Consider the following 20,181-nt stretch of genomic DNA (forward strand, 5'->3'; position numbering starts at 1 on the left):
GGGAACTGCAAATTTCTTGAGTCTTTAGAAAACGAGAAAGTTGTTCTCCGGGGTGGGGGTTGGGTGGGGATTCCCCTTGTCTTTTATTGTTGACTGGACTTCCTTGGTGGCTCAGATGGTAAAGTGTCTGCCTACAATGTGGGAGATCCGGGTTCAATCCCTCAGTCAGAAAGATCCCCTGGAGAAGGAAATGACAACCCACTCCAGTACTCTTGCCTGGAAAATTCCGTGGACGGAGGAGCCCGGTAGGTTACAGTCCATGGAGTCAGGAAGAGTCGGACACGACTGAGTGACTTCACTTTACTTTATTGCTGATCAGCATTTCCAAAACTGTCTCTGGCAACAAAGGATTAGCTAAATAGCACAAGCTTAGAGGAAATAAAGAAAAGAGGTGTGGGGGGTTACCAGGTATCCCTGAAGACTCACTCAGACTGGTCTCTGAACCTTAGACCCAGAAAGAAAAGGCCTCAGAAACTTCTCTTGATTAAGCCCCTTGACTAAGCCCCACTGGCCTTATTAGAAAGAGGAGGTGGAGCAGATTCTAGCATTCTTTGGAGGTTTCTGACCTGACGTGATTCTGGAGGATTAGGTGACAGAAGCTCTAGAGGCCTGATTCTAAATTTGTGCTAAATTTGTCAGTCCTTTTCAGTGCCCCACCTCCTTGGAGCTACAGCCAGGAGGCCTAAAATCTTCCATGTTCCCTTCTCATCTCTTTGTTTACTGCATTTCATAGAAACCGCATCATCATTTCTTTCCTCGAATCTCCTCATTTTACACATAAGAAAATTACCACTGAGAAGTTATTTGGGTTAGTACCCAAGGTCACACGCTGTCAGGACAGTAATTGCCAGAAACCAGAACCAAGAGCCTCCTATTTTTAGCCTGGGCATTTTGAAGGTGTGGTGGGAGCACAAGGTGACCCATCAGCTAAAATGGATTAGCCCTCTTATACCTGTGCCGTTAGGCCCAAATAAAGACCAGGTTTCAGAACGAGGTAGAGGGGAATAAACAGGGTTTTGAGACCAGCTGCCTTACAATGTTATGAAGTAAAAGGAACATGAACGAGGGCCAGAGAAAAAATGCCTTGAAGAAAATGTAGTTTTGTGTTAAAGAGAACCTTGGTTCAAAAGAATTGGAGAAAGGCTCATAATCAAATGTATTATCTTCTCACCAAAGAAAATGGCAAATCTAGGCCATCTTGTTTAAATTATCTTACAGAAAAAAAGAGACTCACCATGTCAAGAAGAAGGAATTAGAGTATTTTGGAGACCTCTAATTTTGTGAAGCAAAAGCTAGGAAAGATGAGGGCAGTAAACCTTCAGGCGTAAATAGTAAAAAGGGGATCAGTGTTCATAACCTCTAAAATATTTTTTACTTACCAACTGGGAAAAAAAAAGTAAGAATTGTCTTTTTGGCAAGCCATACCTCCCACCGAAGTTTCCTGACTGCTGAGCTTCATTCAAATCTCTTTCCCCAAATTCGGGGGAATTAGCCAAATACAACACAGCCATTCTCACAGTATAAGGAAAATGCTACATCTATGTGTAAGGAGAATGGAAATGACTAGTTAGCTATGCTGACAACTACTTAAAGCACTTCAGGGCTCTTATTTCAGTGGCTCCAGAGTGGGAGAGAGATCCCAGACAAGACGGGGGCCTAGGTCTCCCATCCCCACCAAGACCTAGAGAAGGGCAGTCAAGGAGATTGACAGAAGCCCTTGGAGAAGGGGGGTTAGTGCTAAGAGGGAGTGGAAGAGAAAGGCAGGTGCCACGAGGTTGGAATGCTTGGATTCAAGAATAACTACTGGTACTAATTAGCTGCGTCTTATTTTAAGCAAATCCCAAACTCCCCAGGCCCCCAAACCCCCACTTGTAAAATGAGGTGACCCAACTCACTTTTTCCTCCTTCCAATCCTAAAAATCTACTAAAAATTTTCCAGTCCCTGAGCAAATATCAAAACTGCGTCTGAGGGGAACCATCGGCATCTCAGTAATATTCCACTGTTACAAGGAGGAAGATTGCTTAAACAAGTACAGCTACACTAACATCACTTTAATGCAGCCTCTTAAACTAACCCTGCTTTATTGGGGGTGGGGGGGGGAGTGGGTAAAGTTATGAGGTTAGCACAGGGTACAGAACCCTCACTTGCTAAAGGCCCCCAGGCCTGCTCCCTCACCATTCCACAACCAGTGCTCTTTGTAGGAACCAAAGGGGTTTTAAAAAAATACAGATTAGAGACTTTAAGAAGCCATCCTAACCTATACCGTGCCAATAGACTCCATTTACCTCTTTTGGAATGTACTGCCTAAACATCTGCACACATTCTAGAATTAAAAACCCTGGAGGTGAGAGAGGGCCAGAGAGTGGGTGTCACCCTGTCCTGGGGTCTAGGTTTTTTTTTTTTTTTTGGGGGGGGGGGGTCTAGGTTTTAAATCACCATGTGCCCTGGAGCGCTCCACTTTATCTCACCACCACTATCCTCAAAAACAAAACGAACACCCCCTTCCAAAAAAACAAAAACAGGCAGCTGTGTTAGGTCAATCTCTGAGACCCCTTCTGTTTCAAGCAATCTAGATTAACAAGATTTGATGACGTACAAACACTCAATGGCTGTTACAATAAACAATTAAAGAGGAAGGATGATGTGCCAGAATTTTTAGTTAATGGATGACTTTGCGGTAATGAGGGAATGACAAAAGATGAAGGACGTGAAGGAAAGGCCCTTCCGGGCTGAAAATGAAGGCAACATCCCCCGGAAAAGAAGAGGAGCCCAAAAGTGGTGAAAAGTTGGAGGGGCAGCCAATAAACCCCGATCAGGGACAGCTGCCACCCTCCCCCACACACTTCCCTAGGCGAGGCATCTGCCTTGGTGGCGGGGCGCGCGCGCGCAGTGGCGCTCTGCGTCAACCGCCCCCGCCCCCGGAGGCGGCCGGGACCGGTTGGAGCCGGTTAGAACCGGCAGCACCGCCCGCGAGCCGACGCCTCACAAAGGGAGGCGGCTCACGGCCAGCATATCCCTGCGCCGTGCCGGCGTGGGGTGTGGGGATCGAGCCCCACCCGCACCCCCACCCCCACCGCGGACTCAGTGACCGAGGGTTCTGGAGGTTGTACCTATCCCGCTCGGCCTCTCCCTAGTTTTTTGTCGCCGCAGTGGCTTTAGCTGCGTGGAGGGCGTGTCTGGAAGCCACCGGCGCCATTGTGTTTTCTAAATCCTCAGCCCTTGCCCGAGAGACAGGTACCCCTCGCAGTCGGGAGAATTGAGGCTTCTCTTCAAACATTAGAGACGCAACAGTACTCCTTTCCCGGTGCTTCCCTCTGATTTCCCTTTTGGTAGGACACAGGACGTGTTTTAAAAGTGGACTACTGGTTAACCTGCAGAAAAGGCTTTGAGTTTGGAAAAAAGATTCTTTCTGGGCTTTGCTTTAAAAAGTCTTAAGGGAATCAAACCGGAGATAATACAAAATTTGTGGGGGGAAAAAACCTGGTAAACCCTTAAGTAAAGGCTCACAAACATTTTAGAACACGTTCCTTTCCCGAGTGGTAGCCGAAGGTTGTTCTGTCTTTGACGGTGAAACCGTTGGCTTTTCCGGATACAGCACACGTTTGGAAAAGAACAAAAAGTCCAGGCTATGTCTAAACAGGCAACCAAAAGTGTAGGGGTCTAGCTGGTATTTAGTAAATACAAAATCAACAACAAAAGCCTGAAGCATGCCAAGTAACACAAGCCCACCCTAATTCCTTGATTTGAATCTAAGCCTTTAACATGGGTCCAGCACTATTGCAGGGACAACAGTAAACGGTGACTGTTGAGATATTTTCCGGAAGTGGATTTCTACAATTAGTAGAATTCTTAAGTGGATAACCCAGAGTAACTATATTTTACGAATAAGAGGCCAAATGAGCCGGGTGAGGTATAAACCTCAAAACCACCTCGCAGGACCTGGGACCGTTTTTTTTGGGGGGAGGGGTAGGGGGGAACTCCCAAAACTTTACTTCTAAAATGGCTGCGGTCTGTAGTTGTGAGGCTGAAGTTCGGTTATCTAATGGGAAGGAAGGCTGTCAGGAAACTCAGTTTAACCTTCCTTCCAAAACCACTGACTTGTACCCAATGTACTCCAAGGAAACACGAAAAGTATTTTAAAAGCTACTAGAAACATTACCATGTAACGGCGCTTAGTTTTTATGAGCTATTCGATGTTTATTTAAATGTGATTCTCATTGTTTTTGCCCAAATTTTCAGCTCAAATCTACTTGCTAATAAGTTCTAAATATCTGGGTACAGGGCTTGCAAGCAACTTGCATAAACTGTTAGGAAAAATCCAGAAAGTCTTGTAAATGAGATTCTATTTTTACCTCTTCAGAGGAACTATTTTTGCTTGCCTCACAAAGGCGGCGGAGGGGTATTGAATACCGAGGTGTGAGCTGTCTTGTTCTATAAATACACCGCTGCGGACTGAGCGACAGGCATTGAGGCAGCCAGCGCAGAGGCGGCTTTAAAGAAGGAGATGCTGCTTGAGGAGTCCGCAGATAAGTTTTTCTATCATAAAAGATAGGAATTAGTGTATTTCTTTAGGGATTGTAAGTAGTGAGAATACGGAGATATTGCTTTGCATTAAGTCCATAAGTTTTAGGGAAAACATGAAGACTTTAAAGAGTAGTTGGAGAAAGGAAGAGGGAAGAAAAAAGAATCTTAGAACCTGATGGAGGTTAAGAGCTGAAATTTTTTCATGGAGTGAAAAATTTTTAAGAGAATGGCTGAGGTAGGACTGCAAAGTTTGGATTTTTTTTTTTTTTTAAAAGCCTTAAGTTGAAGGGCAACCTTTTACCTTAACATTAAAACGTTGGGTTACGTAAATCGAACCTAAACGTTTTTAAAGGTTGAGTTGTAGATGATTAAAATATTATAAAGGCCATCTTAAGATTTAACTGAAGGTGGTTTCAGAAATAATGCCTTCAAATTCACGGCGCAGTAAAAATGGCGTCATGAAGCCTTCTTGATCTTAAGGCTTTGTTTGGCTAAAGTTGACGGAAATATTAGGAATGGTAGGAAAGAAAATTGGAAAGTTGAAGTGGAAAATGAGGAAGACAGAAGTACAGGAAGGTGAAAAGAAAACTAGAGAAGATAGAGATACACGTTTTAGAAGACAAAACCTGAGCCTAGGAAGTAGGCAGAAGAAAAAGACAAATCTAGGAGAAAATTGAAAATACGGGCGAGTGCTTAAGATAGAATGAAAAGCAAGCTATTGGACGCAGACATACAAGATAGACGTCCAAAAATTTAGAAGATAATTCAAAGTCAATAATGTTGGATAAATTACAGGAACAAAAACTAAGAGAAATTTTTATACCATTAATAATCTATTGTAAAAGCCCATCAACTTAATTCTGGTGGTGCAGAAGTTAGATCTCAGAAGATGAGGGTTTTTTAAAACTACTGTAGACCAGGACCAACTTAGAAGAATATCCGGAAACTAGAAGGAAAGGCAGTTTAAAATCTCAGCAAAAAGTTAATAAAAGGGACTGAAGTAACTTAAAAGCTAAGAATGTGTTTGGAAGAGTTAAAAATTTGAAAGGCCTTAAATGCGGTAGCGTAGTTTCTTTTGGCAAATCTAAAGGACTTTATAAGTGAATTAAACTGAAGAGCAAGAATAACCATCGAGTTATTGGACTTTGAGCTAAGATGAATGTTTAAATCCTGAGGACTAGGCGCTAATTAACAGCTGACGCAGGTGCTACACAGAAGTGGATTCAGTGAAGCTAGGAAGACAGGAGCGGCAGACAGGATTCCAGGAGCCAGTGTTCGGTGAAATCTAGGACTGAGGAGCCAGCGGCAGTTCGTGAAGATAGGAAAGAGAAGCCCGGGAGCCAGTGCGTCTTGGTGAAGGAAGCTAGGAAGAAGGAGCGAGCCCTAACGATTTGGAGGTGAAGCTAGGAGAGGATTCCAGGAAGGAGGAAGCCAGTGCGGTGTGGTGATGAAGCTAGCGTGCGGCGCGGCTTGGCTTGGCAACCACGCGGAGGCGGCGAGCAGGCTGAATGGAGGATAGATAGAGGATCCTAGAGCAGCAGCCCAGTGTGCGAGCCCTGCAGGGAGAGCCAGTGGTGTGGTAAAAACCGTGAGGTCGGCACTATCATGGGTTTTTTTTTTTCTCCTGTAACTCTGGTAATATCTCAAATTTCCTAATAGTAATGGGGGAGTTGTGTACTTAAGCGTAAAGGGTTTTATTACGGGGATATAGGCCGGTTTTCGGGTGTCGTAGGTTTCTCTTTTTCAGGCCTATTTTCTCATGCATCTTGTCTGGAGCTTTTGAGGGCAGACTTCAAGGCCCGGAGGAATGGTAGATGGCAAGTGTTTTTGTTTTTAACCAATGAGGGATATCCTGAATTTGATAGAACAACTGTGAGACAACTTCAGCAAGCTTTGTAAACAGGTTTTATATTCAGTTTGGGGGTAATGAAGCATTTCAGTTTTGTGAGTAGAGGGTCTACTTTTCTTTCCTCATCCTGTATTTTGAGTTTTCTAAATATGTAGTTTCGGTATATAATTCTTGGCGGGGGGAAGTTTTTTGGGGGGGGGCAGCAAAATATGTTTTGAGTTCTTTTCCCTTTAGGTCTGTCTAGAATTCCAAAGGCAAATGACTCAAGGTAACAGGCGAAAAGAAAATCCAGTATCAGGATAATCAGAACACCGCAGGTTTACAGTTTATAGAAACTCTAGCACAAGCAGCTTTCACTTTGAGGTCTGTGGCGCAGCTGTCCATTGGAGAAGTGGCTGGTAGTTTATTCTTTTTTTCCCACCCCTTAATTAAATATTTTTAAAGTACATAACTGGTTATTTTTACTGAAGTATTTTGGGGTGGTGTGAACAGGGAAGAGGGTGGGGGAGAAACTGTTTTTTTCTAAGATTTTCCACAGATTCTATAGTACTATTGACAAACTGAGTTAGAGAAGGATTGTACTGCTACGCTGTTTGGCACCAACACCTTCAGGGATTGGAGCAGCTTTTTTCCTTGGAAGAGTATTCCCAGTGAACCTGAAATGTACAGCACAGTGCAGCTTTGGTTCATATTCAGTCAACTCAGGAGAACTTCAGAAGAGCTTGACTAGGCCAAATGTTGAAGTTAAGTTTTCAAATAACGACTTTTAAGATACCTTTATTAAAGGGGAGGGGCAAATTTTGGCAATTTGTAGTTGGCAGTGGCTTGTGATGATTGGGATGGGGGGGTGGGTTTAGGTAATTGTTTAGTTTTTGATTACAGATGAACATGCCAGAGAACTTAAATACTTAAGATGGAAAAACTAAAGAAATCTCAACTTCCAAGTTGGCAAGTAACTCGCAATCCTCTGGTTCCGTTTTGCCCCAATTTTTGAGTTTAACAGATGGGGAAGTTCATGAAGATTCACTCCATTTTAAGAGTAGGGTTTGGGAAAGGAAAATGACTGGGGGTTGGTCTGGCCCTCTGCGCTGACTTAGGTAAAAACTTGGGGAATTTTTTTTAAATGGTAAAGTTGTTTGGATATAGTAGTGTGTGGTTCTCTCTTGGAATTTTTTTCAGGTGATTTAATAAAACTTAATACTACTATAGGAGCTTCAGAGCAAAGGAAGTGGCTTAATGATCCTGAAGGGATTTCTTCTGATGGTAGCTTTTGTATTATCAAGTAAGATTCTTTTTTCGGCTGTATATAAGCAAGATTGTTCGGTTTATTTTTCTTTTTTAGCATAGGAAAAGTTTGTTAAGATATGCTTCAAAATTATTGTAAATTGTATTTTGAATTTACATCTAAGTATTGTAAATCATAACTGATAAGGGGGTGGGCTTTTGTTGATGAGGGAGGGGAAACCTTTTTTTTCTGTAGACTTTTTTCAGATAACATCTTCTGAGTCATAACCAGCCTGGCAATCTGATGGCCTAGATGGAGAGGGGAACAGCTCCTTGGTGAATGATAAGTAAAGGCAGAAAAGATTGTATTTCATACCTACATTGGGGAAAAAGCATAACCCTGAGATCCTTACTACTGATGAACACATTGTCTGCACATGCAAAAAAAAAAAAAAGCAAATGAAAAACTACCAATTTAAAGTTAATGGAATCTACTATAAAGTTATGGCTTATCAAGCTGTATCCACAAAAATAATGAATTGATGAAAAAATAATGATGAAAAATAATGATAAAGTGAAGATCAAATGTCCATCTCAATACTGCTTTTACAAAAGCAGAATTAAAAAAGCGAAATGAAATGAAAATAGTGCTACATATTAATCCTGGAAAAAAAGAAGCTGAAATAAGTCAAAGAGTGGGATCAAGTGAATTGAGAGGAGGAAGAGGCTGTGCTGTTTGCCAATCTTTCGTTTGCCTCAGACAGGTTTTTCTTCATTATCAGAAGAGTTGCTTCATTTCATCTGGGAGCAGAAAACAGCAGGCAGCTGTTAACAGATAAGTTTAACTTGCATCTGCAGTATTGCATGTTAGGAATAAGTGCTTACCTTTGTGAAGAGCTGTGGAAGTCCTAGGTTCCTTACCTAAGGGATTCCAGGATTGTGAGGCATCGTCCCATCCAGCCTTTTAAAATTAGACAGGACACCGTTCCTGTGGGCTTCAATGATGGGACAGCACATTTCACTCAAGAGGCAAGTAATTCCTTAAAGCCTCTTGAGATTAGCAAAGATAATGTTTATAAAACTAAGAACATTTGTTTAGCCTTGAATCGGACAACCCTATTTAAGGGATAGTATTGTACTGCTAAGAATTCAGATTTTGTTAATCTTGCTAAAATTTAAATGTTATGTGTATTGTGCAGAAAACCATTAAATCATTCAAAATAAAATACTTTTATTTTTAGAGAATGTATGTTTTTAGGAAGCTGTCTCCTTATTTAAATAAAACATTGTTTGTCTGTAGTTAGTGTTGGGGCAATCTGGGGGGTTTCTTCTCATCTTTCAGAAACTTTGTCTGCGAACACTCTTTAATGGACAAGATCAGGAAATTGAGCAGAAGAACGAATTTAACTTAAGGCAGGAAAAAATTTTGTCCTTCGTAAAAGTGATGAGCATTTAATAATTCCAGGCACATGGCAATAGAGGCCCTCTAAATAAGGAATAAATACCTCTTAGACAGGTGGGAGATTATGATCAGAAGAACAGGTAATTTAACACCTACAATGTTTACAGAAAGTCAGGAGTCTGTCTAGTGGTTAAACTAGAGCAATGGAATATACTGTCCAGATACGCAGTTTGCATGTTAACTTTACTTACAGTCATCTCATCTGGTGTTAGCCAGTGTTCACACTATTGGCCTTTTTAGATACCTGGTGGAGGGAGGGTTGGGGTTTTTGTTTTTTTTTTTTTAAAGAATTTTCCTTTGCAGAGGCTTCATTTCATCCTTCGTGAAGCTTTTCAGGATTTTGACTTGCATATATACGCTTGGCTCTGCCTTCTGTTCTCCTAGGGAGTGTGTCAGACCTTGCAGTGAGTTTATCGGCATATTTAAGTATAAACATTTTTCCCCCTGATTTTGGAGGGAAGGGAGGAGGAGAGGGTGGGGCTTACTTGTTCTAGCTTTTTTTTTTTACAGACTACACAGAATGCAGTTGTCTTGACCTCAGGTCTGTCTGTTCTGTTCGCAAGTAATACAGTACTGTTCTGATCCGCTGCTATTAGAATGCACTGTGAAACGACTGGAGTATGAGTCAAAGTTGTGTTTCCCCCAATGCTTGGAGTAGTGATTGTTAAAGGAAAATCCAGCTGAGTGATAAAAGGCTGAGTGTGAGGAAATTTCTTCAGCTTTTAAAGCATTCATGTTTGTGATTGGAGCAGAGTCCCTTTTGCTGTGCTTTTTTTTAGGTAAAATGCATTTTGTTCACTTCTGGTAAGGGGGTGGGGAGGGCACTGAAGCCTTTAGTCTTTTCCAGATGCAACTTTAAAATCAGTGACAAGAAATAATTCCACACGAGCAGCAGTCTTCAGGAAATTTCACTGGCAAGTGGAAATGTTTACCAACAGTTCAGTGGTCTTAGTGCATTTGTCTTTGTTCGGGTGTTTCTCTCTCCTCCCCTGGTCTTAATTTTATATACAGGAACATTCAAAACAACAGACGTATGCGAAAGGCCAGAGAAGCCAGACCCAGTAAGGAAAAATAGCTTATTTACTTTTAAAATCATAAACCAAACATTGCATTTTAAATGTGGGGATTGGGAACCACTAGTTCTTTCAGATGGTATTCTTCAGACTATAGAAGGAGCTTCCAGTTGATTTCACCAGTGGACAAAATGAGGACAACAGGTGAACAAGCTTTTTCTATATCTACATACCAAGTCAGATCTGTTATGAGTAAACAATTTAGTGTTAAATGACCTTTCAGCTTTACGCTGGAGTCAACAGCATGAGCAAGTTGTTTGTTGGCCTGGGGGTGGAGGGGTGAGGTGGGCGCTAAGCCTTTTTTTTAAGATTTTTCAGGTACCCCTCACTAAAGGCACCAAAGGCTTAAAGTAGGACAACCATGGAGCCTTCCTGTGGCAAGAGAGACAACAAAGCGCTATTAACTAAGGTCAATCAAAATGGTGTCGGCCTCAACCCCATCTTCTGTTAGAAATGAGGACTTGACTCAGCCCCCTTGGCAGACAATGCATTGAACCTCTTTCTTTGGGGGAGCGAGCATTCAAAGGAATGCTTGAGTGCCTTGTATATATATCCCTGTGCTTGTCCTAATATTTAGCTGTTTTCATAGCAGCTCTTAATGAAGCCGAACCTCAAGTGATGCTTGAAGGGGAGGGAAAGGGGGAAAGCGGGCAACCACTTTTCCCTAGCTTTTCCAGAAGCCTGTTAAAAAGCAAGGTCTCCCCACAAGTGACTTCTCTGCCACATCGCCACCCTGTGCCTTTGGCCTAGCGCAGACCCTTCACCCCTCACCTCGATGCTGCTGGTAGCTTGGATCCTTGTGGGCATGATCCAAAATCGCTTTTAAGGTAATTGGTGCCAAGGTCTTCCGGTGGGTTGCATTACTAGAAAAGACCATTAATTTACCTGCGAACAGGTAATGATATTTAGACCACAACTAAAAAGCTCTTAAAGTGTTTTAAATGTGTGGCATTATTATCCAATGACTTTAAAAAAACATTTCAACCAGTAAGTGGAGAAACAGCATCTAAGTAGAACTGTCATATTGGGTGGGAGAGTACACTTACAAACTGAAAGGTACTTTGGCAGTTGAGAGGGCTATTGGGTGGGATTGCAAAAATTCTCTGCTAAGACTTTTTCAGGTGAACATAGCAGACTTGACCAAGCTAGCATCTTAGCTGAAGCAGATTCTCCAGTGCTCTTCAGTAGGGCTATTTATAAAGGTTTTTCTTTTCCTGAGAAAACAAAATCTTTTTTGTTTTCTCAGGTTTTGCTTTTTTGCCTTTTCTTATCTTAAAAAAAAAAGCAAAAGATGCTGGTGGTTGGCACTCCTGGTTTCCAGGACGGGGTTCAAATCCCTGTGGCATCTTTGCTTGACTAACTTTTACTCTCCAGACTCTTTACTTTTTCCTCATCTTTCAGGTGCTAGGCCCTAGAGTTAGGGGAGGTGGAAGATAATAGCGTCAAACTCTGCCTTTGTGTTTACATGGGAATGTAATGTAATTTTGCCTGTAATTTGCAGGTATTCCTCATGCAATTCGTGTTTGGAGAAGTCTATTTTGAAAACTTGATTATACATATTAATAAAAATTGAAAAAACTTCCTTGGTGTGATTTATTTACATATACACTAAACTTCTGTTCATGAATAGAAGATGGGTGTTTTGTGGGTGTTCTGCCTGGTTCCTGTATAAGTATATGGTTCTGTCATGCAGTCTGATCTCCAGGAAGAGCAGGAATCTAGGGAAGAAAGGGGTGAAACGGGTGAGTGACCTGAAAGACTTGTTTAAAGAAGCCTACTTTCTGCTGTTGAGCAGTTGCCTGTGAGCTGGGCTGGGATGAAGAGGAAACAACTGGGGAACATGGGGAGAAAGAGGTGTTACCGTTGATTCTATCAAAAGTAAGGCCAATCTAAGAGCTGACAATGGGTGACTCGGACAGTCTTTTTCAGTTGTCAATTCCCAAGCTACAAGTTGGTTATGTGGTCTGGTGTCCTGTGGAATGATCTGTATGCTCAGTCACCAAGTCATGTCCAATTTTTTGCAACCCTGTGGACTGCAGCATGCCAGGCTTCTCTGTTCCTCACCGTTTCCCAGAGTGTGCTCAAACTCATATCCATTGAGTCCGTGATGCCATCCAACCATCTCATTCTCTCTCCCCTTCTACCTTCATTTTTTCCCAGTATCAGGGTCTTTTCCAGTGAGTTGGCTTTTCATATCAGGTGGCCAAAAATGGCCTGTATACCAGCAGATAATCCTTTATTTGCAAATGAAATACCCTCATGGTTCCACCCATTCTCTAAATCCCTAAAATGTCCTAGCTCTTCAGATTGTATTCCCTGCATGAGTAGGTAAAAGGCTCCATCCAGTAAACCTGGCCAGTGAAACCTAGGTCTTCAGACTTAGGTCTGAAGAAGATGCTGTACCTAACACAGGTCTCCCAGCCTTGGCTATACCCTCAGCCCAGTGGAGGGCAGTGTCAGTTGTTTCCGACTCCACTAGCCCATCAGGCTTCTCTGGCCATGGAATTCTCCAGGCAAGGATACTGAAGTGGGCAGGGGCTTTACCAAATGAATCTCTGTCCTGTATTTCTGAACTCAAGTTATGTGTTGCAAATGGGGAAGCAAGCTCTGACTGGGACACTGGCAAGGCGGCAGGGCTGGAATTTGAACCCTAGCCTCCAACACTTCAGCTCTATGGTCTACATAAGTGTACGAGGTCCTCACGTAATTGTCCAGGGACTTCCCTGGTGGTGCAGTGGATACAAATTCGTCGGCCAATGCAGGAGACACGGGTTCAATCCCTGGTGCAGGAAGATTCCACATGCTGTGGAGAGTAACAGCCTGCACTCTGGAGCCCAAGAGTCACAACTGCAGAAGCCCGTGCACCTAGAGCCCACTGTAAGAAGCAGCTCATGCACCTCAAAGAACAGTAGCCCCTGCTGGCTGCAACTAGAGAAAGCCCGCAGGTAGCAATGAAGACTCAGCACAACCAAAAATAATTTTTTTTTTTAAAAGAATCAACTGTCCAACTATATGTAACAAGGACCTAGCATATATAGCACAGGGAGCTAGTCAATATCTTGTAATAACCTGTAATGGAAAAGAATCTGAAAAAGTATATAATGTATATGCAATTTATATACATATATATATACACACATATATATAATCTTCACTTGGTGTTCACCTGAAGCACAACATTGTAAACCAAATATACTTGAATTAAAAAAAGAACTGTCCAGTGGGTCAGCAGCAATCTAGTCTCCACGGTGGTCCGTGGACTTGGTTAAGTGCCTATTCTGAATTGATGCCATTCCAGTACTTTATGGAGAAGTCTTTGTTCTTCCAGAACTGGAGGACTCCCTGGAAGGACTTCCCTGGAGGGCAAAGGAGAAGGAGTGGCTAGGGATTCACCAGGGGCTACATGGTTCCTGGCACTGCTTAGGCTCAAAATTGGCCAGGATCAGGAACTGTCAGTGCCAGGGTCAGCAATAAGAAGGGCCAGAGAAAACGGAGGGCTGGCATAGGTGAGGCGGCGGCCGGGTGGGCATGGGGCTTGCGCAAAAAAAAAAAAAAAAAAAGGAGGGCCAGAGAAGCAGGCCGGAAGTCATTTCCTCCTTGGCACAAAAAGAGAATGCAGAAGGAGGCCAACATAAAACTTCTCTGAAGTCTATGTCCAAGTCAAGGGGCTAGGTCTCAATAATATAAATGAACCCCAGGCAAGTCCTTTATAGCCCCCTTCAGCTGTACAAAGGGCTTTCACACTGGACTTTTTGGGATTTCATTATCCTGATAATTCCAGTAGTTCTGTGGGTGCCTAACAAACATGGGTCCAAGTGAGATAGCTCCACCATTTCGTAACCTCTCCAAACTTGTCCTGAAGTCTCCCAGGCCCAGGGCTAGTTGGTTTGGACTTGGGAAATAGATTTCTGACCTCAGTAAAAGGGTGCAACTAGGAGAATGAGACTTGGAGAGAGGGCAGGGTATGGGGAAAGTGAAAAATGGGAGTATCTAGCTGGGTTGCTGATTCAGAAGCTCTGAAAATCTAGGAGACATGAGTCAGATCCTGGTTCTTGGCTGGCTCTGACAAGTTGGCAAACTGGGATGTCATGTGCCCTTTCCAGGTCCTTGCTTTCCTGCTGGTTAAATGGAGATTATGTCCTGTCTACCTGCTATGGTAAGGAAGGATAGCCACAGGAGATGCCAATTTATGAAACTGGAAATGAATGTGCTTTGCCACCATCTAGTGGACTATAACAGTATTGCAACCCTCTCTGTGGAGTGTTTCTTAATGCTACCCTTGTTTGTTCAACAAATTATTTTTATTGCTGACCATTCAGGTATGACCTAAATCAACTCCCTTACGATTATACAGTGGAAGTGACAAATAGATTCAAGGGATTAGATCTGATAGAGTGCCTGAAGAACTATGACCGAAAATTCAGGACATTGTACAGGGTGTGGTGATCAAAACTATCCGCAAGAAAAAGAAATGCAGAAAGGCAAAATGGTTGTCTGAGGAGGCCTTACAAATAGCTGAGAAAGGAAGAGAAGTGAAAAGCAAAGGAGAAAAGGAAAGATATACACATCTGAATGCAGAGTTCCAAAGAATAGCAAGGAGAGATAAGAAAGTGAGAGTGAAGTCGCTCAGTTATGTCCGACTCTTTGCGACCCCATGGATTGTAGCCCATGGAATTCTCCAGGCAAGAGTACTGGAGTGGGTTGCCATTTCCTTCTCCAGGGGATCTTCCTGACCCAGGGATCAAACCTGATCTCCCGCATTGCAGGCAGAGGCTTTACCTCTGAGCCACCAGGGAAGCAAGAACATACAGAGAACTATACAAAAAAGATCTTCATGACCCAGATCACCACGATGGTGTGATCACTCACCTAGAGCCAGACATCCAAGAGTGTGAAGTCAGATGGGCCTTAGGAAACATCACTAAGAACAAAGCTCGTGGAGGTGATGGAATTCCAGCTGAGCTATTTCAAATCCTAAAAGATGATGCTGTTTAAGTGCTGCACTCAATATGCCAGCAAATTTGGAAAACTCAGCAGGGGTCACAGGACTGAAAAAGGTCAGTTTTCATTCCAATCCCTAAGAAGGGCAATGCTGAAGAATGTTCAAACAAGTACACAATTGTACTCATTTCACATGTGCCTCATTTCACAAGGCAATGCTCAAAAATCCTTCAAGCTAGGCTTCAACAGTATGTGAACCGAGAACTTCCAGATGTACAAGCTGGATTTAGAAAACGCAGAGGAACCAGAGATCAAATTGCCAACATCCACTGGATCACAGAAAAAGCAAGAGAATTCCAGAAAAATACTTACTTTTGCTTCATTGATTATGCTAAAGCCTTTGACTGTGTGGCTCACAACAAACTATGGAAGATTCTTAAAGAGATGGGAATACCAGACCACCTTTCCTGCCTCCTGAGAAACCTGTATGCAGGTCAAGAAGCAACAGTTTGAACCAGACATGGAACTACAGACTGGTTCAAAATTGGAAAAGTAGTACGTCAAGGCTATATATTGTCACCCTGCTTATTTAACTTAAGTACAGAGTACATCACGTGAAATGCTGGACTGGATGAAGCACAAGGCGGAATCAAGATTGCCGGGAGAATATCAATAACCTCAGACATGCAGATGACACCACCATTATGGCAGGAATTGAAGAGGAACCAAAGAGCCTCTTGATGAAAGTGAAAGAGGAAAGTGAAAAATCTGGCTTAAAACTCTACATTCAAAAAATGAAGATTATGGCATCTAGTCCCATCACTTCATGGCAAATAGATGGGGAAACAATGGAAACAATGACAGATTTTCTTTTGCTTGGCTCCAAAATCACTGCAGATGGTGACTGCAGCCATGAAATTAAAAGACGCTTGGTCCTTGGAAGAAAAGCTATGACAAACCTAGACAGTGTATTTAAAAGCAGAGACATTACCTTGCCGACAAAGATATGTATAGTCAAAGCTATTGTTTTCCCAGTAGTCACGTATGGATGTGACAGTTGGACCATAAAGAAGGCGGAGCACCGAAGAATTGATGCTTTTTTTTTTTTTAGTTCTACCAGTTTACTGCTACCAACCCATCTCCCTCCACCCCATGGACTGCAGCCCGCCAGGTTCCTCTGTCCATGGACTTTTCCAGGCAAGAATACTGGAGTGGGTTGCCATTTCCTTCTCCAGAATTGATGTTTTTAAACTGTGGTGCTGGAGAAGACTCTTGAGAGTCCCTTGGACTGCAAGGAGATCCAACCAGTTAATCCTAAAGGAAATCATTCCTGAATATTCACTGGAAGGACTGATGCTGAAGCTGAAGCTTCAATACTTTGGCCACCTGATGCAAAGAGCCAACTCATTTGAAAAGACCCTGATGCTGGGAAAGACTGAAGGCAGGAGGAGAAGGGGACGAAAGAGGATGAGATGGTTGGGTGGCATCACTGACTCCATGGACATGAGTTTGAGCAAGCTCCAGGAGATGGTGAAGGACAGTGAAGCCTGGTGTGTAGCAGTTCATGGGGTTGCAAAGAGTTGGACATGATGGAGCCCCTGAACAACAGCAACAGTATTCCATTGCAAGGATATTGTAATTGGAGTCTTTTCCCATTTTTTCTAATTATGACTAAAGATGTTATGAACATTGCATACAAGTCTCTGTGGATATAAACTTTCCTTTTTCTTGGTATGTTGTATGGTAGGTATATAAGTAGTGTTTAAGAAATTTCCAAACTATTTGCCAAAGTGGTTTATTGTTTTGCATCTTCACCAATAGTGTATGAAAGTTCCAGTTGCTCCATATTCACCATCATATGGTATGATCATATCTTTAAACTTTAGCTATTCTAGTGAATATGTAGTGATATCTCATTGTGATTTTAACCTGTATTCTGACTCTTGCTCATTGGAAGGAATGCTATGACAAACCTAGACAACATATTAAAATGCAGAGACATCATTTTGCCAACAAAGAACATATAGTCAAAGCTAGGGTTTTTCCAGTAGTTGTGTACAGATGTGAGAGTTGGACCATAAAGAAGGCTGACACCAAAGAGTTGGTGGTTTTGAACTGTGGTGCTGGAGAAGATTCTTGAGAGTCCCCTGGACTGAAAGGAAATCAAATCAGTCAATCCTAAAGGAAATCACTCCTGAATATTCATTGGAAGGACTGATGCTGAAGCTGAAGCTCCAATACTCTGGCTACCCGATGCAAAGAACTGGCTCATTGGAAAAGACTCTGATGCTGGGAAAGATTGAAGCAGGAGGAGAAGGGGACGACAGAGGATGAAATGGTTGGATAGCATCACCGACTCAATGCGCATGAATTGGAACAAATTCTGCGAGACAGTGGAGGACACAGGAGCCTGGGGTGCTGCGGTCCATGGGGTCCAAAGAGTTGGACATGAGTTAGCACTGAATGACAGCACAACCGATGATGTTTAGGGTCTTCTCATGTGCTTACTTGCCGCTTATATACCTTCTTAGGTGTAGTGTCTATTCAATTTTCTTTGCCAGTGTTGTTATTGGGATGTTTATCTTTTTATTGCCGAGTTCTAAGAGCTTTTACATTTATCAGGTTCAAGTTTTTTGTTAATGTATGTTTTGAATATATTTTCTCTCAGTATGTGCCTTGACTTTTCATTTTTTTGTAACTGTCTTTTCAGAGTGGTGGTGGTTTAGTTGCTAAGTTGTGTCCGACTCTTGGAACTCCATGGACTGGAGCCGGCTGTGCTCCTCTGTCCATGGAATTTTCCAGGCAAGAATACTGAAGTGGGTTGCCATTTCCTTCTCCAGGGGATCTCCCTGACCCAGAAATCAAACCCAGGTCTCCTGCATTGCAGGCAGATTCTTTACCAACTGAGCTACGAGGGAAGCCTGTCTTTTCAGAGTAGAAGTTTTAAATCTTCAACAAATCACTAATGTGTACAGTAACGTGGAGAAATTTCAAAATAATTACATTGTGAGGAAGAAGCCAGTTTTTTAAAAATACATACAGGGAATTCCCTGGCAGTTCACTGGTTAGGACCTTTCACTGCCAAGGGTGCAGTTTCAATCCCTGGTTGGGAAACTAAGATCCTACAAGGTGCATGATGCTGTCAATAAAAAAAAAAGTACATACAGTCCAGTTCCATTTATACAAAATTTTTCAAAAATAAAAACTAATCTATAATAACAGCCAAGAAATTCCCTGGTGTTACAGTGGATAAGAATCTGCCTGCCAATGCAGGGGACACAGTTTCAATCTCTGGTTCAGGAAGATCCCACATGCTGCTGAGCAACTAAGCCCATGTGCTACAACTACTGAATCCAGGTGCTGCAACTCCTAAAGCCCGTGAGCCTAGAGCCTGTGCTCCGTAACAAGAGAAGCCACTGCAGTGAGAAGCCTGTGCACCACAGCGAAGAGTAGCCCCCACTTATGCAGCTAGAGAAGGCCCTCACATAGCAACAAAAACCCAGTGCAACCGAAAAAAATAAAAGAAATAATTAAAAAAATAAAATAGCTGACTAGGAGTTACAAAGGAAACCTTGGGAGTAATGAAGATGTTCATTGCCTAGATTGTGGGTTTCAAGGATGTACATTTATGTCAGAAGTTATCAAATTATATACTTTAGTTACTTGCAGTTTATTGTACATTGATAAACTGTAAAATAAAGTGCACACATGTGAACTAGCATTTCTTGCTCACTTGTTGTGTACCAAACACTGACAAGATGCTGGGGATGCAAAGAGAAACAGTGGACTGTCTTGAGCCCTCCTTGTCACGTCCCCAAGGCTGGGCTGACAGGGTATGTTCCAGGCCCATCTCTGCTCCTTGCTCCTCTGCTTTCACTGACTCCCTGTTAGGGTTCCCTTGCGGATTCCAGCTGTGCCCACCTCACTGGCCTCCACCCAACCTCTGATACCCATACCCACATCCCACTTGACCAGCAGTCTTTCCGTCCCCTACAGGAACACGCGCACACATCCTCTCCTGTCCTGTCTCTGGCCTTCCCTCATGCCTTTCCCCCTTTCTAGAATACTCTCTGTCCCCACCAATCTCTAGGGTGAATCCCACTCCTTCAAAGTTCAGCCCCCTCCCTTAGCCCTCGTGTGGGCTGTCTTGCCTGGAGCCCCGATCCCACGTGATCCGCAGCCTCCTGGAGCCTGTGTCCTGGTTCCCATCCAGCCCTACCTGGGCACCGACCCAGGACCATGCTCTGGCTCACTCCACTAAAACAGGAGGGCCACGCCGTCCTGAACAGTTGTGCATGTACACGTGTGCATGTGAGAGCCCTGGTCACAGCCCCTGGTGTTGCAGACTTGCCAGAGCAGCTCTTAAAAAATTAAGCAATTTTTGGACAGTGACTCTTTATTTTTTGCTGCACCATGCAGCTTGTGGGATCTCAGTTCCCCCATCAGGGCTTGAACCCAGGCTCCTGGCATTGGGAGCGTGGGGTCCTAACCATGGGGCCGCCAGCAAATCTCCTTTCTTTTTTACCTTCATAACCTTTTTGTTTTATAATGCGTTTAGACTTACAGAAAAATTGCAAAAATAGTACAGCAAGATATAATGACTTTTTTTTTTTAACCGAGAAACACATCAAACCAACACACTCCTACAACATTACAACATCAGCAACTAATTCAACATCGAGGGAAAGAGACTCATTACTGAACTCAACACAACAGTTTGGAACAATCTGGAACAAATGGAATCATGGATCAGATTTGGTTGAGCCGGGAGTGCTCAGCTTTGGACGGCAGTCCTGCCAAGCCTGAGAGTGGGCAGAGTGGAAACAGAATGGGTGGTCCTGGACTTGCAGGCCTAAGGCAGGAGTCTGCCTTCTTGCTAAGTGAAGTGGGAACTGTTGGAGGGTCTTGAGCAGTGGAGTCAGGTGACCTGCCTTACCTTCTCTAAACATCTCTCTGGGGGCTGGAGAACAGGGGCTTACAGGGGACATCAGCTGCCTTAGGACCCAGCAAGAGAGGCTGGTGGCCTGTGGCTGGGGGAGGGGCAGCGGAGGTGGCAGTGCCAGGTGATTGGAGCCCCAGTCCCCTGCTGGTGGTCTTCGTGGGATGG

At 43.2% G+C, this 20,181-nt stretch overlaps 1 long non-coding RNA gene across 1 annotated transcript; it reads left to right on the forward strand.

Annotated features, from left to right (window-relative positions):
- Positions 1-4,449: 4,449 nt before the first annotated feature.
- LOC122430536 lies at positions 4,450-11,715 on the forward strand. Its single transcript, XR_006266342.1, has 2 exons — positions 4,450-9,464; positions 9,571-11,715. It is a non-coding gene; the product is annotated as an uncharacterized LOC122430536 (long non-coding RNA).
- The last annotated feature ends 8,466 nt before the right edge of the window (positions 11,716-20,181 follow it).

Source organism: Cervus canadensis, chromosome 29 (assembly GCF_019320065.1).
Source record: "Cervus canadensis isolate Bull #8, Minnesota chromosome 29, ASM1932006v1, whole genome shotgun sequence".
NCBI classification, from domain to species: domain Eukaryota; kingdom Metazoa; phylum Chordata; class Mammalia; order Artiodactyla; family Cervidae; genus Cervus; species Cervus canadensis.